Source organism: Grampus griseus (assembly GCF_964374135.1).
Source record: "Grampus griseus genome assembly, chromosome: 4".
NCBI classification, from domain to species: domain Eukaryota; kingdom Metazoa; phylum Chordata; class Mammalia; order Artiodactyla; family Delphinidae; genus Grampus; species Grampus griseus.
In genome coordinates, this window is record NC_138997.1 from 32847556 (window position 1) to 32860137 (window position 12582).

Sequence of the window (12582 nt, forward strand, 5' to 3'; positions counted from 1 at the left end):
TCTTCTCTGACAATGATTTCTACTCATGTTTTAAAGCACAGCTCAACTTGCACCTGGCGCAGATGACCTTCTCTTACCTTCCACTCTCTTTCAGAGACCACTCTTCCAGGATCCCACAGTGGCCTGAGTACATGTGCCTATCATACATTTACTACATTGTACTTTAATGGGTTTTGTCTTTCTTATCATTCATTCACTTATTCATTAGTTTACTCCATGGTTTATAAATAAAATCAAAAAACAACATTTTGAAAATATATAAACAACAATTTAGTATACATAATAACTGAAGAGTTCTGTAACTAAGATGAAAAAATACAGGTAAGCCAAAAGTTAGAGTAGCAGTGGATAAGGGCAGATAACTCAGATAAGAAAGAATAAAGTATGAATAAATATGATAATGCTCAAACTCATTAAAAATAACAAATGCAAAATAAAAATAATTACCTCTTGTTTTCACCTCTAATGTTTGCTAAAACTTTTAAGTGATATTATGCAGGGTTAATAAAGGGTGTGGTATGGATGTACACTGTCCAAAAGGCACTTTTGGCAATATTTATCTAACAGTAAATTGTTCATGTTCAAAACCTAGAAACCTACCCTCAGATCACCTTTGAGAAGGCACAGTGAGGGTGGTGCTTACCACCCAAGGGGGACTGCAAGACCAGTGTGGCTGATGGTGGTACTTCTGAGGGGAATGATTCTCATATACAGGAAAATGAGAAGTTGATAATTAGATACATCAGTGACATTTCTGAATAAAGAGAGACAAAGATAAAATCTTATAGCAGCAACAAGAGAAGAAAAACTGAGAACATATAAAGGAACAATTCTTTGACAACAGACTTCTCAGTGGCAACAACAGAGGTCAGAAGTTAATGAAGTAATATCGTGAAAGTTACAGAAGAAAACTGCCTACCTAGAATTTTCTACTCAGGTAAGCTATTTTTTTTTAATGTATTTATTTATTTTTGGCCGCACTGGGTCTTTGTTGCTGGACACGGGCTTTCTCTAGTTGCAGTGAACGGGGGTTACTCTTCATTGCGGTGTGTGAGCTTCTCATTGTGGTGTCTTCTTTTGTTGCAGAGCACAGGCTCTAGCTGCGCGAGCTCTGTAGTTGTGGCGCACGGGCTTAGTTGCTCCGTGACATGTGGGATCTTCCCGGACTAGGGCTCGAAACTGTGTCACCTGCACTGGTGGCTCTTAACCATTGAGCCACCAGGGAAGCCCCAGGTAAACTATTTTACAGGAGGAATGTTGGATCAGTCAGGGTTCTCCAGAGAAGCAAAAACGAATAGTTGAAATAGATAGATAGAGACAGAGATAGAGATGGAGGGAGAGAAGATAGACAGGGAAAGAGGGGGAGAGAGATAAGGAAAGAGAGAGGGAGAGACAGGGAAAGAGAGAAGAGAGGGAGAGATTTATTTTGAGGAATTGGCTCATGTGGGGGTCGGTCAGTCTGGAATTTGTAGGGCTAGCTGGAAGGCTAGAAATTTCTACAGGAGTCAATGTCACAGTCTTGAGTTGGAAAGCAGTCTAGAGGTAGAATTACTTCTTCCTGGGAGGACATCAGTCTTTTCTCTTAAGACCTTCAACTGATCAGAGAAGACCCACTCACATTATGGAAGATTATTTGCTTTGCCCAAATACTACTGAGTTACATGTTAATCATATCTAAAAAACACCTTTACAGCAATATCTAGACTGGTGTTTGACCAAAAATTAGGTACCATAGCCTAGCCAAGTTGACACATAAAATTAACTATCACAAGCATAAAATAAGACCAAGACAGTTAGATAATTTACTTCTTACAAACTATCACTGAAAGAATTACTAAAGGGAACAACTGTTTTCTGATACTAAATACAATGACCAACCCTCCCCTTGAAAGCAAGTGCTGCAAAAAAATAAAAACATAACCTCTTAAATACATTTTAAAAATTGACAGTAAAGAAGTTAAAAAATTAAGTGATGTCAGGAACCCAGAGCATATGCAGCATACTGAATTTGGCTTTGGCCTTCAGTGTATTTACCAAACCCTGGTGTCCTTGAACTTTTCTTTTAATGATTTTGTGGAACTCTGGGGACAGAAGACAAGACCAGGGCCCTTGGGGATGGGAGCAGGTTGGAGAGGGAGAGTCTTGCAGGACTTCCACCAATAAAATTAGATCCACAAAACTTTCAGTGTAAGAGGGAGCTAGAAATAAACCCCTGCCTCCCCAGTGAAATTTTATGACTTGAAACCTAGTGCAGAACAGAGGGGTAAAAATCTCCTTTGAGAATTCTTAAACATAAGCCAAACTTCACACTAGTTTGTAGCCTATATTCACAGTATAGGATGATGTGAAATTTCTTTTTACCTATTTTGATTTATTTTGTATGGCCACCTGTTCTCCTGCCCCTACGTGAAAATTCAGGAAGCTCTTACCACCTCCACAATCACTAGCAACCAATTAAAGTTCTTTCTGTGACCTTAAGTCACAAAACAGTCTCAATTTAATAACTAGAATATAAATGTCTTTAGAAGAATCAAAGTGTAAACTTGAGTTAAAGTTCAGGTGGGGAAAAGAATCTGAAAAAGAATGAATATATGTATGTATGACTGAATCACTATGCTGTACACCTGAAACTAACACATGACTGTAAAGCAATTCTACTCCAATAAAATTAAAAATAAATAAATAAATAGGTATAATTTAAGGCAAAAAAAAAATAATAAAGGTCAGGTGGAGCACATGCTGTAAGTCAGAAGTCGCTGGCTGCTTCTCTCTCTCTTCCTCATATTGCTAATATGAGTTTCTGAACCATCTCGGTGCACCTGGGGGGAAAGGAGGGGATGGGAGAAGATTGGGAACATTCTCACTGGACAGGCACCATCGCAGTGATGTAGCGTCAGTGCTCTTCTGCCTGGGCAGTTGTTTAGAAACCACCTTCTATCACTAGTGTTTTTGTGGCTTTTTTGGAGAAAACTTCCATCTTCTAATCTGAGGCTACCTTAACAGACATAACCATATCCCTCGTCAGACTGTTCACTTACTGCTTCCTTGCCTCCTGAAAAGCTAACAGCGCTCAGACCTCTCCCTCTGGCCTTAGTGGGCAGGACCTAAAACAGCTCCACACCAGCTGTCTCCACCCCAGAGGACCACGGGCCCCACAAACTCCAGGAACGGCTTATCTTCACCCTAGAAACCCCTTCTTTCTTCCACCGTCCATCATTCCTGCTCTAGATTTTTCAGGTGAGAGACAAACTTGAGTCTGTTAGCCCCGAACCGCAGGGGTTAATACTCAGTTCCCTGACTGGTGAAGTGCAGGCACCCCACCTGGGGGTAACCCACAAATCCACAGCAGCTCTCTCCAAATTATCAACCCTTTTATCTCCAATTTAGAAACCTTTATACTTCTGACAAGGTGGGTAAAGTTCAGTAGAAAAATCAAACTGCTTTTCAGTTCCCTCCTTTGTAAATAATCCTGCACAGGATCCCTCTGGTATATATCTTAGTAACTCAGCCCTAACTTCCATTTTCATTTCTTGTTACAAATGCTTACTAATCTCCCTCTCCACATCTTCGTTTATATTCTTCACTTCTCCTGAATCACTATCGTTCTTCCCCCACTTGCATATCCAAATCTGAGCCCTCCTGTGAGGTTCAGCTCAAGTTCCCCGACTACTCTAGATTCTCCCAAGTTCTCTTCTGAAGGTCTGCTCTCCCTGTGGTCCTCATGTCATCAATACGTGGAGTTTACTCTTGGAATTTCTGTTTCAGGGAAGACAAATGCAAAGTCACCTTAATGAGACATGAGACAGTGGGAGTCTATGGCTTACACACTTGATTGTATCTGAAATGTATCATCTTTTAAATGTTCTAACCCAGAGGGTTGATGATGAGTCCAGAAAAAGTAGGTAAAAGAGAGGTAAATGTTAAGCACACAAATTCAGGCCCAGGCTGTAAAAGAGAAGTGGGAACAGCCTTCAGGTACTTCCCTCCCAGTGAACGGCAGAGTAATGCAGAGCACTGTGAGTCAGCAGGCCTTCACAGTTCTGTTCTACTGGCAAGAGCATCTTTATTACGGAGAAGATCCATCCGGCTATTTTAATCTGGTACCACTAAACATTAACATTATCTCATTCCCTTCTTTAAAAATCAACGTTTCTCTGTAAACTTTCCCAGACTGATTTGGCTTTCTCCATAGTGTGCCTGAGCGGAGAAGGCAAGCTGGACACGAAGCCTTAAGAATTCAGTTCCTGTGACAGTTACGGTTTTTCACTATAACCTGGTAATTGGCATTCAGTTTGATACATCAAAAGAAAGAGCTTGCTTAATGTAAGCCTGAAGATAAAATAATTTAAGTATGGAATGCCATCTGTTGAAGATTCTTAGGAGCCAGACAGCTGGGCTTCTTTTGGTCAAATAACTATACTACAGTGTGTGGCCATACTCTCAATACTTGACCTTCGGAATGTAATTATTGAGTCTGGCCTTCTTCCATATTTTTTTTTCCTATATTTCCACATATGTTTCCATAGTTTTCTGTACTCTGGTCTGGACTGAGTATCTATTTCTTTTCCAGTATTAAACTTTAAAAATTATTGTAATTTCATAATATGATTTTTTAATTTATTTATTATTGAGATATAATTGACTATATACTATTGTATTAGTTTTAGATGTACAACATAATTTGATATATGTATGTATTGTGAACTGATTATGAGAATAAATTTAGTTAACATACATCACCACACATATTTATAAATTTTTTCCTTGTGATGAGAACTTTTATGATCTACTCTGTTAGCAACTTTCAAATATACAATATAATATTGTTAACTACAGTCACCATGCTGTACATAAATCCCCAGGCTTTATTATCTTATAACTGGAAGTTTGTACCTTTTAACCCCCTTCACCCACGTCACCTGCCCCACTCCACCCCCAGCTCCGGCACCCACCGATCTCTTCTCTGTATATTATATGTGCTATTATTGTCGACTCAGCTGGACTGCAAGTTTTCTCGTGACAACAGCTCCATCTCATTCTTTCCTTTTTTCTATCAACGACCATTTATTGTGTACCATCTACATTCCAGGAAATGTGCTAGTAACTGGAAAGGCGGTAGGGAGCAAAATAGACCGTGTCTGCAGGGTACAGACATTAATCATATAATCAAAAAATATGTAATTATAATATAAAGAGAAGCTGTGCTAGAATATAAACTGGGACCTGATTTAATGTGCTTGGGGAGGGAATCGTCAGAAAACACCTCCATGAAAAAGTGACCTATAACCTGAGCTCTGAAGGATGAGTTAGGACATTATCTAGGTGAATATGTGAGTGTGGGAAGAGAAGAGGATAGAGAGCCATCAAATGTTCTGTGCAGAAGGGAAAATGCATGACGTGCCTATGAAGGGAAGCATGGTGGGCTCAGGGAAAGGAGGAGAAGGAGGAAGAAAGAGGAGGAGGAAGAGAAGGGGAAGAAATAGTTGGTGTAAAGAATGAGCACAGGGCTGCCCTGGTGGCGCAGTGGTTGAGAGTCCGCCTGCCGATGCAGGGGACACGGGCTCGTGCCCCGGTCCGGGAAGATCCCACATGCAGCGCAGCGGCTGCGCCCGTGAGCCATGGCCTCTGAGCCTGCGCGTCCGGAGCCTGTGCTCCGCAACGGGAGAGGCTGCAGCAGTGAGAGGCCCGCGTACCGGAAAAAAAAGGAATGAGCACAAAGATTAAAGAGAATTACTGGAGCTCAGGCCACAGGGGAAAGGAGGGCAGGTCATGAAGGGCCTGGGAGACCATAACAAGGATTTGGTCTCCGGCCAAAGAGCCATGGAAAGTCATCGAAAGATTTTAGGCAGGGAGGTGAGATAACCAAATCTGTCTTTCTATAGTTGAACAAGTTCCATCTCATGCCTATATGTATGAATTTTACTAGGCTTCTTCTGAGCCAAGGACTACTTTTTTGGCTTACAAAGCCAACTTTGTGCAGTGAAACAGTTTCTACTAGAGACCAGTAAGGAGCTAGTAAGTTTCTTTGAATGAACAGTCACCACTTAGAAAAGGAGAGTATTAAGATTAAGTGTGCCCTTCTATATGCGGAATATTTCAAAACATTCACTTCTAAAAACATTCAAGTATAAAGGGGAGCTAGAAAACTCACTTACTTGAATTCAACATTCTTAAACAGACTAAGCTGTCTACTAAAAGCTGATGGACCAGAAAATGTAACTGTAAAAATATATATATATTACATATTATATATATATAAAATAAATAATAAAACAGTAAGTAAAATCAATAGCTCTCTTTACCTGTATATTAGCCAGCTTAAGACTTATGATATTATATTTTGAGACTTTAAAGTACAGTGATTATTTGGCTCTCATTTTTTTCATGACACTTGCAAATTATCATTAACCACCAGTTCAGGGGATCAATTTTAACTTTAAAAAATAGATGTTGATTCACTTACAGAGCACTACTTATTTTAAGTTTTAGTCACTGTAGTGCTTAGAGTTATACATACTAATTATAATGTGCAATAGTATTTGTCTATGCTATTTATCTTGTCACTTATTTAAATAGAGGAAATTGCTGGGATGAATTTTTTTAATTGATAGACTAATAAAAGAACTTAAAGACAAAGGTCTTCTCTTAAATCTGATATACAAATAAAAGCATGTTCTTCTACTAATTAAGCAATACTTTTAGAATCAAGCTTCCTAGAAAAGATGGGATACTCTTCACCGAAGTAGTACTTCGTAGTTAGAAAATAACCTATAGGTCATTACTAAAAGTGAAAGCTATGGGATAGTTAAGAACAAAAATAAGGGACTTCCCTGGTGGTGCAGTGGTTAAGAATCCACGTGCCAATGCAGGGGACACGGGTTCGATCCTTGGTCTGGGAAGATCGCACATGCTGTGGAGCAACTAAGCCCATGCACCACAACTACCTACTGAACCTGCGCTCTAGAGCCCTCGAGTCACAACTACTGAGCATGCGTGCTACAACTACTGAAGCCCGCATGCCTAGAGCCCGTGTTCCTCAACAAGAGAAGCCACCACAATGAGAAGCCCACGCACCACAATGAAGAGTAGCCCATGCTTGCTGGAACTAAAGAAAGCCTGAGCACAGCAACAAAGACCCAACACAACCCAAAAAATTCTTTTTAAAAAAGAACAAAAATAAGCACAAAATCATGACCTTCACCAAACATGTAGTCTGTAATTTTCTCAAAAACAGAGACAGACCAAAAACTATGGGATATCAATATCAATTTCTTATTGATTATTGATATTTATGGTGTCCTTCCTATATTCCTTTTGTGAGAATATAGAAGCTTATTCACCAAATAGATGATATTGTACTCTTTATTTTCCACACAAATCTGGGTAACTAAGCTGCATTGGCTGAAAGGAGTAGGATGAATATTTTGAATTTGTCTATCTCATACTGACAACTAAAACAGTTCTTAAGAAAAATGTACCTATTTTGGAAGATTCCACTGAATTCTATTTATTCAACTGAAAAGAGTAAATAAATCAACAGAATAATTATTATCTCAAATAGGCTTATATAGGAAGTCACAATGAGAGATCATTTCTATCTTATTTAGTTGAATCAATGGAACTTACATTTATCTTAGCTTTGTCTTTAGTTTTGTTTTTAAAAACCATAATCATGGGAAGAGTTTTTTTTTATATATAAATTTATTTATTATTTAGTTTTGGCTGTGTTGGGTGTTTGTTGCTGCGCATGGGCTTTCTCTAGTTGCAGCAAGATGGGGCCACTCTTTGTTGCGGTGTGAGGGCTTCTGATCGTGGTGGTTTCTCTTGTGGAGCACGGGCTCTAGGCACATGGGCTTTAGTAGTTGTGGCACATGGGCTCAGTAGTTGTGGCACGTGGGCTCAGTAGTTGTGGCAAATGGGCTTAGCTGCTCCTCGGCATGTGGGATCTTCCCTGACCAGGGCTAGAACCTGTGTCCCCTGAATTGGCAGGCAGATTCTTAACTGTTGTGCCACCAGGGAAGTCCCATGGAAAGAGCTTTGAAATGGAAATTCGAGAAGTAAAAGTGTCAGGAGTACTACTAACTCCTTGAGCAAATCACTAAGTCTCTTAGGGTTTTCAGTCTCTTAATTTACGATGGGCATAAAAACATCTGCCTTGCTTATGTCATATGTTGATGTAAGGCTCAAATAGGCAATATATGGAAAGGATGTCAAAAAGTATTGTCTGAGATGGAACAGTATAGGGACAGATCACAGGTCTAAGATGGGGTTCAAGTCCTATTATGCCATTTACCAACTGTGTACCTTTAGGGAAGTCACTAAATCCCTTTCTGCCTCAATTTCTTCCTCCACTAAATGAGGGAGCTGATCTGTAAGGTCCCTTCCATCTCCAAGAGTCTGTGATCTTATACTGGAAAAACTAATGAGAAAACCCTCTAACATGCTTTTGTTTCCCATGAAAGTGACATACACTGATTAGGTGCTCATGATTAATTTTAGTCTCTGTCTTGCAAATGAAAGAAAGTCACTTTTTGGGGGCATGAGCAAGTTCACATCCCATATGAAATAAGGTGTGGTATTAATTTGTTAACTATATATCAGAATGCTCTGAATGTAGGAAAGTGACAATCATGAAGAATTATGAGAATCATTACAAGGTATGAATACTGAGTGTAAAACTAACATTAGAAAAGAATCTGCCCTTGAGATAAAAACAGACTTTGTGCTACATTACTTACAATCCCTGTTAAAATCCACACACTCTGAACAAACAAGAGATTACAACTAAACACAGAGGCAGGGCTGGTTTAACTCATTCAGTTGCCCTTTTAATTCCTTGTTTTTCCATGGTATTCAACCTGGCTTTTATGTGCACCACAACTAAACCCAGGACAGGCAATAAGCGAGGCAACGTAAGGTCTATTGTCAGATATATGAGAGCAAGCAGGAATTTTTGTCTGTCTTATACACTGATGTATCCCAAACACTGATAGCACTGCTTGGTTCATATCTGTGGAAACAATGAACTTGCTTCCATTTTCTGCCTTTCTTTTCAGAACTTTTGACTTTTCTGTATATCATTAACATGAGATAAATCACAAAAATTTAACCACAGGTAGCCCTAGCAAAAGAGATGACTGGGCAATAATAAATGACCCACACAAATGCTTGAAACCTGTCACCTTAAAATAATTTGAATTAGAAGTAATGTTTGTTGCAGAGTAAAATTACTAAATATATAGGACAACACAAAAGCTAAAAATTGCTCTTTTTATTTACTAAAGAGACTACTTCACACAATGTAGAAAAAAATCAACCTGTAGTTCAAAAAATGGGATGAAAAATACAGGAAAAAGAGCTATTAATAAATAAGCTTCTTGTGTTTCCTCCTTTTAAAACTCAAAACAGTGTGGTCTGCCTCGTGCCCACATCAAAAGAACCCACTAACTGAGAATAACAGAAACGAAGGCTTAAGTCGATCTCTCTCTCCTGGTGCCGAAACCCGTTACACAAAAATGTTCTTTGAACCAACAACACACTTAGAAAGCCAGAAACAGAACAGGAAGATAAACCCACAAGAGAAAACAACTAGGACATCGCCACACACCCTCCAGTTTTCTCCAAAACGTTTTTCTTCCCAGATGAACACAGTAAGTCCAAAAGCTCTATTTTTAATGCACGAGTCTTGGTTGTGGCACAAACAGATCAATGGAAAATCTCGTCTTCATGAACACTTGAAGCTATAACACAAAGTATGTAAGCTTATAAAATAGCACGTCTAATATAGGAAGCCTCAAAATGAAAGCACGAAGGAACCAATGAGAAAATGAATGAATGTCTCTAAGAGAGAATTTTAGAGTATTTCAAGAAGTGATAATGTATAAATTGGCTATCAATTCTCAATCTTCTCCTCTACTATATAACTATGTACAACTATATGCATGTGTGTGTGTGTGTGTGTGTGTGTGTGTGTGTGTGTGTGTGTATTTAGTTTGTATACTTGTATACCTAGAAAAGAGCTGGCACAGTTACACTGGAGAGGGAATTTGGGAGAATTCTGGGGAAAGTGGGGGTAGGCCCTAATGTTCCCGCCATGCTGCAATAGGGAAAGAGGATTTTAAATGAAGGTTTGTTCTGGGTTATCAATGATACTGCCTTGCAATTTCTTAAGAGGATGCAATAAGGATTTAAATCACTTTCCAATTATTTCTAAAGGTCATTTATTCATTTATTCCACATATATTTATTGACAGAGGCAATTTCTTGAGACTATGTTTACACTGACAGGCTCTGTAGACACAGGCCTTTATAGTGAAAGCAAGAAAGCCCAGCCTTTTATAGGTTCAACAAAGACACAGATCCAGAAGAGGAAAACCATATTTCAATACAGCTCCTTGTTCTATTCTTTGAGAACATCAACAGTTAAACTGACTTTTATGGCATGGCCTAGAGGCCTAACTATTATGCACAAAATAGAAAATGTGTCCATAGTTGTAGTCAACCAACAGATGAACAACTCAACTGTTCAAATTGGAGACTAATGTTCACTAGGCAACTTTTTGCCATAGTTAATCATGATACTGTTTCATTCTCTTTTAAAGGTTAAAGTAAAGCATTACCAGCTCTTATGACTTTCTCATGAGTTGTGATTAGGTGCAACCACATTCTCAGCACTGTAAGACTGAGAATGTTTTCACCCTAAATACAGCAACATCGAAATTGCCAACAATAATAACCCAAGGTTACTTCCATTATGAAGTTGGTCTTTGCTTTAAAAAAAATACCATACTTCCCTAGATAATAACCTACTTAAAGTGTTCTCCCTGATTAACAATGGCATTTGTCTAATACCCGTGCCAGGAGTGGAAGCCTGTGGCTGACTGAAGCCAGCACAGCAACAGAAATATCTCCTAAAAACACAATACAGTATAGCTCATTCTTCAAGATCATCCAGGGGAAACTTGAGGATGAGTGTGTTGATGTCTTTTAAAAACAATCTGCTAAATGCTTTTAGATCCTGTGCCCTGATTACTGGCTGACCTATATATTTTTGGCAATGCTAGTGCCCTGGAGGGTCTGACCATTTAAATAGCTAAGGTCCTCAGTTTAGATGAATTTTGAAAAAGCCAAGATAAGTAGACTAATTTCCTAAAAATGTATTTTCTTCTGATCTTTGAAATGTTAAAACGGCCACACAAAAAAAAAAAAAAAAAAAAAAAAAAACGGCCACACATCAGTGGATTATTTTGACCAAGGAAAGTTTTGCCTTGTAAAGACTGCCATTGTAAATGACTAATCCCCCAGCCAGTCTTACATGCCAGGTGAAGTACACTTACCAGGTAAGAAGCAATGACTCTTTACCTAATGGGGCTCGTTGAGAGGGCAAACTAACCTGGTAGATCGGATTCCCTGTGTAAATTATTGTTTGTTGCTAATGAACGTTGTCGTTGCAAAGGATGTTGTACAGATCCAATGAGACAACGTACAGAACTGTCTAGTGTAGCACCTGACATCATCATCATCACAACAGAAACACATTCCAACCATGCTCAGAGCAGGTGTTTTAAGAAGAAATATAATCTTGAGGAGATCTCTGCACTCTCATTCTCAATGAAGCACTATTCACAATTACCAGGTTGCAGAAAAAACCTAAATGTCTATCAACAGATGGATGTAAAAAGAAGATGTGGCATATACCTACAATGGAACATTATTCAGCCTTGACAAAAAGAAGGACTTTCTGCAACACAGGACAATATGGACGAACCTGGAGGGCATGACGTTAAGTGAACTAAGCCGGCCACAGAAGGACAGATACTACATATTTCGCTCATATGAAAGATCTAAAATAGGCAAGTTCATAAGATCCAAGAGTTGAAAGCTGGTTGCCAGGGGCCAGCGAGGAGGGAGAAATGGCAAGTTGTTAGTCAATGAGCATAAAGTTTCAGTTAAGCAAGATGAATAATAAACCCTAGATCTGCTGTACAACATTGTACCTCTTGTCACCGATAATGTACTGTACACTGAAATATGTGTCAAAGGGCAGATCTCAGGTTAAATGTTCTTACTACAATAAATAAAATAAAATATTTTGTAAAAGTAAAAAAGCAAAAGGAAAAAAATTTTTCTTTTTCTTTGCAGCCTCATTTTTGGGCAAAATACCTGTAATATCTCCATAGGATTATAATGTAATATTATACACTTGAAATTTTATAACCAGATGTTGGTTATAAAATACCAAATATTGTAACCAAATATTGTAACCAAGTATTTCAAACTTTTTTTTTGTTAACAACAAACTAATAGGAAGAGGAAGTAACCTCTTAAATATTGATTATTTCTGAAAGATTGTTTGCCCATTGGACTTTTTTGGCAGATACACAATTACCATATTAGAGAACTAAAAGGAGCTTTAGGTATCATTTCAAAAACAAGGAAACTAAGACCCAAAGAGATTAAGGGAATGCCAGACCTAGTACCAGAAAGGGATTTCTTTGGACGTCCGTACAATGCTCTTTACACTAGTAGGGTGTATTTGTATGTTGAAATGATGACTGAGGCCAATGAAGGTCATAAGACCAA

General features: G+C 38.6%; 1 protein-coding gene across 1 annotated transcript in view; it reads right to left on the reverse strand.

Annotated features, from left to right (window-relative positions):
- Nucleotides 1–12582, reverse strand: part of DCHS2 (dachsous cadherin-related 2) — a gene marked incomplete at both ends in the record, with an annotated part of 287003 nt that overhangs the window by 119715 nt on the left and 154706 nt on the right. The window lies entirely within an intron of this gene.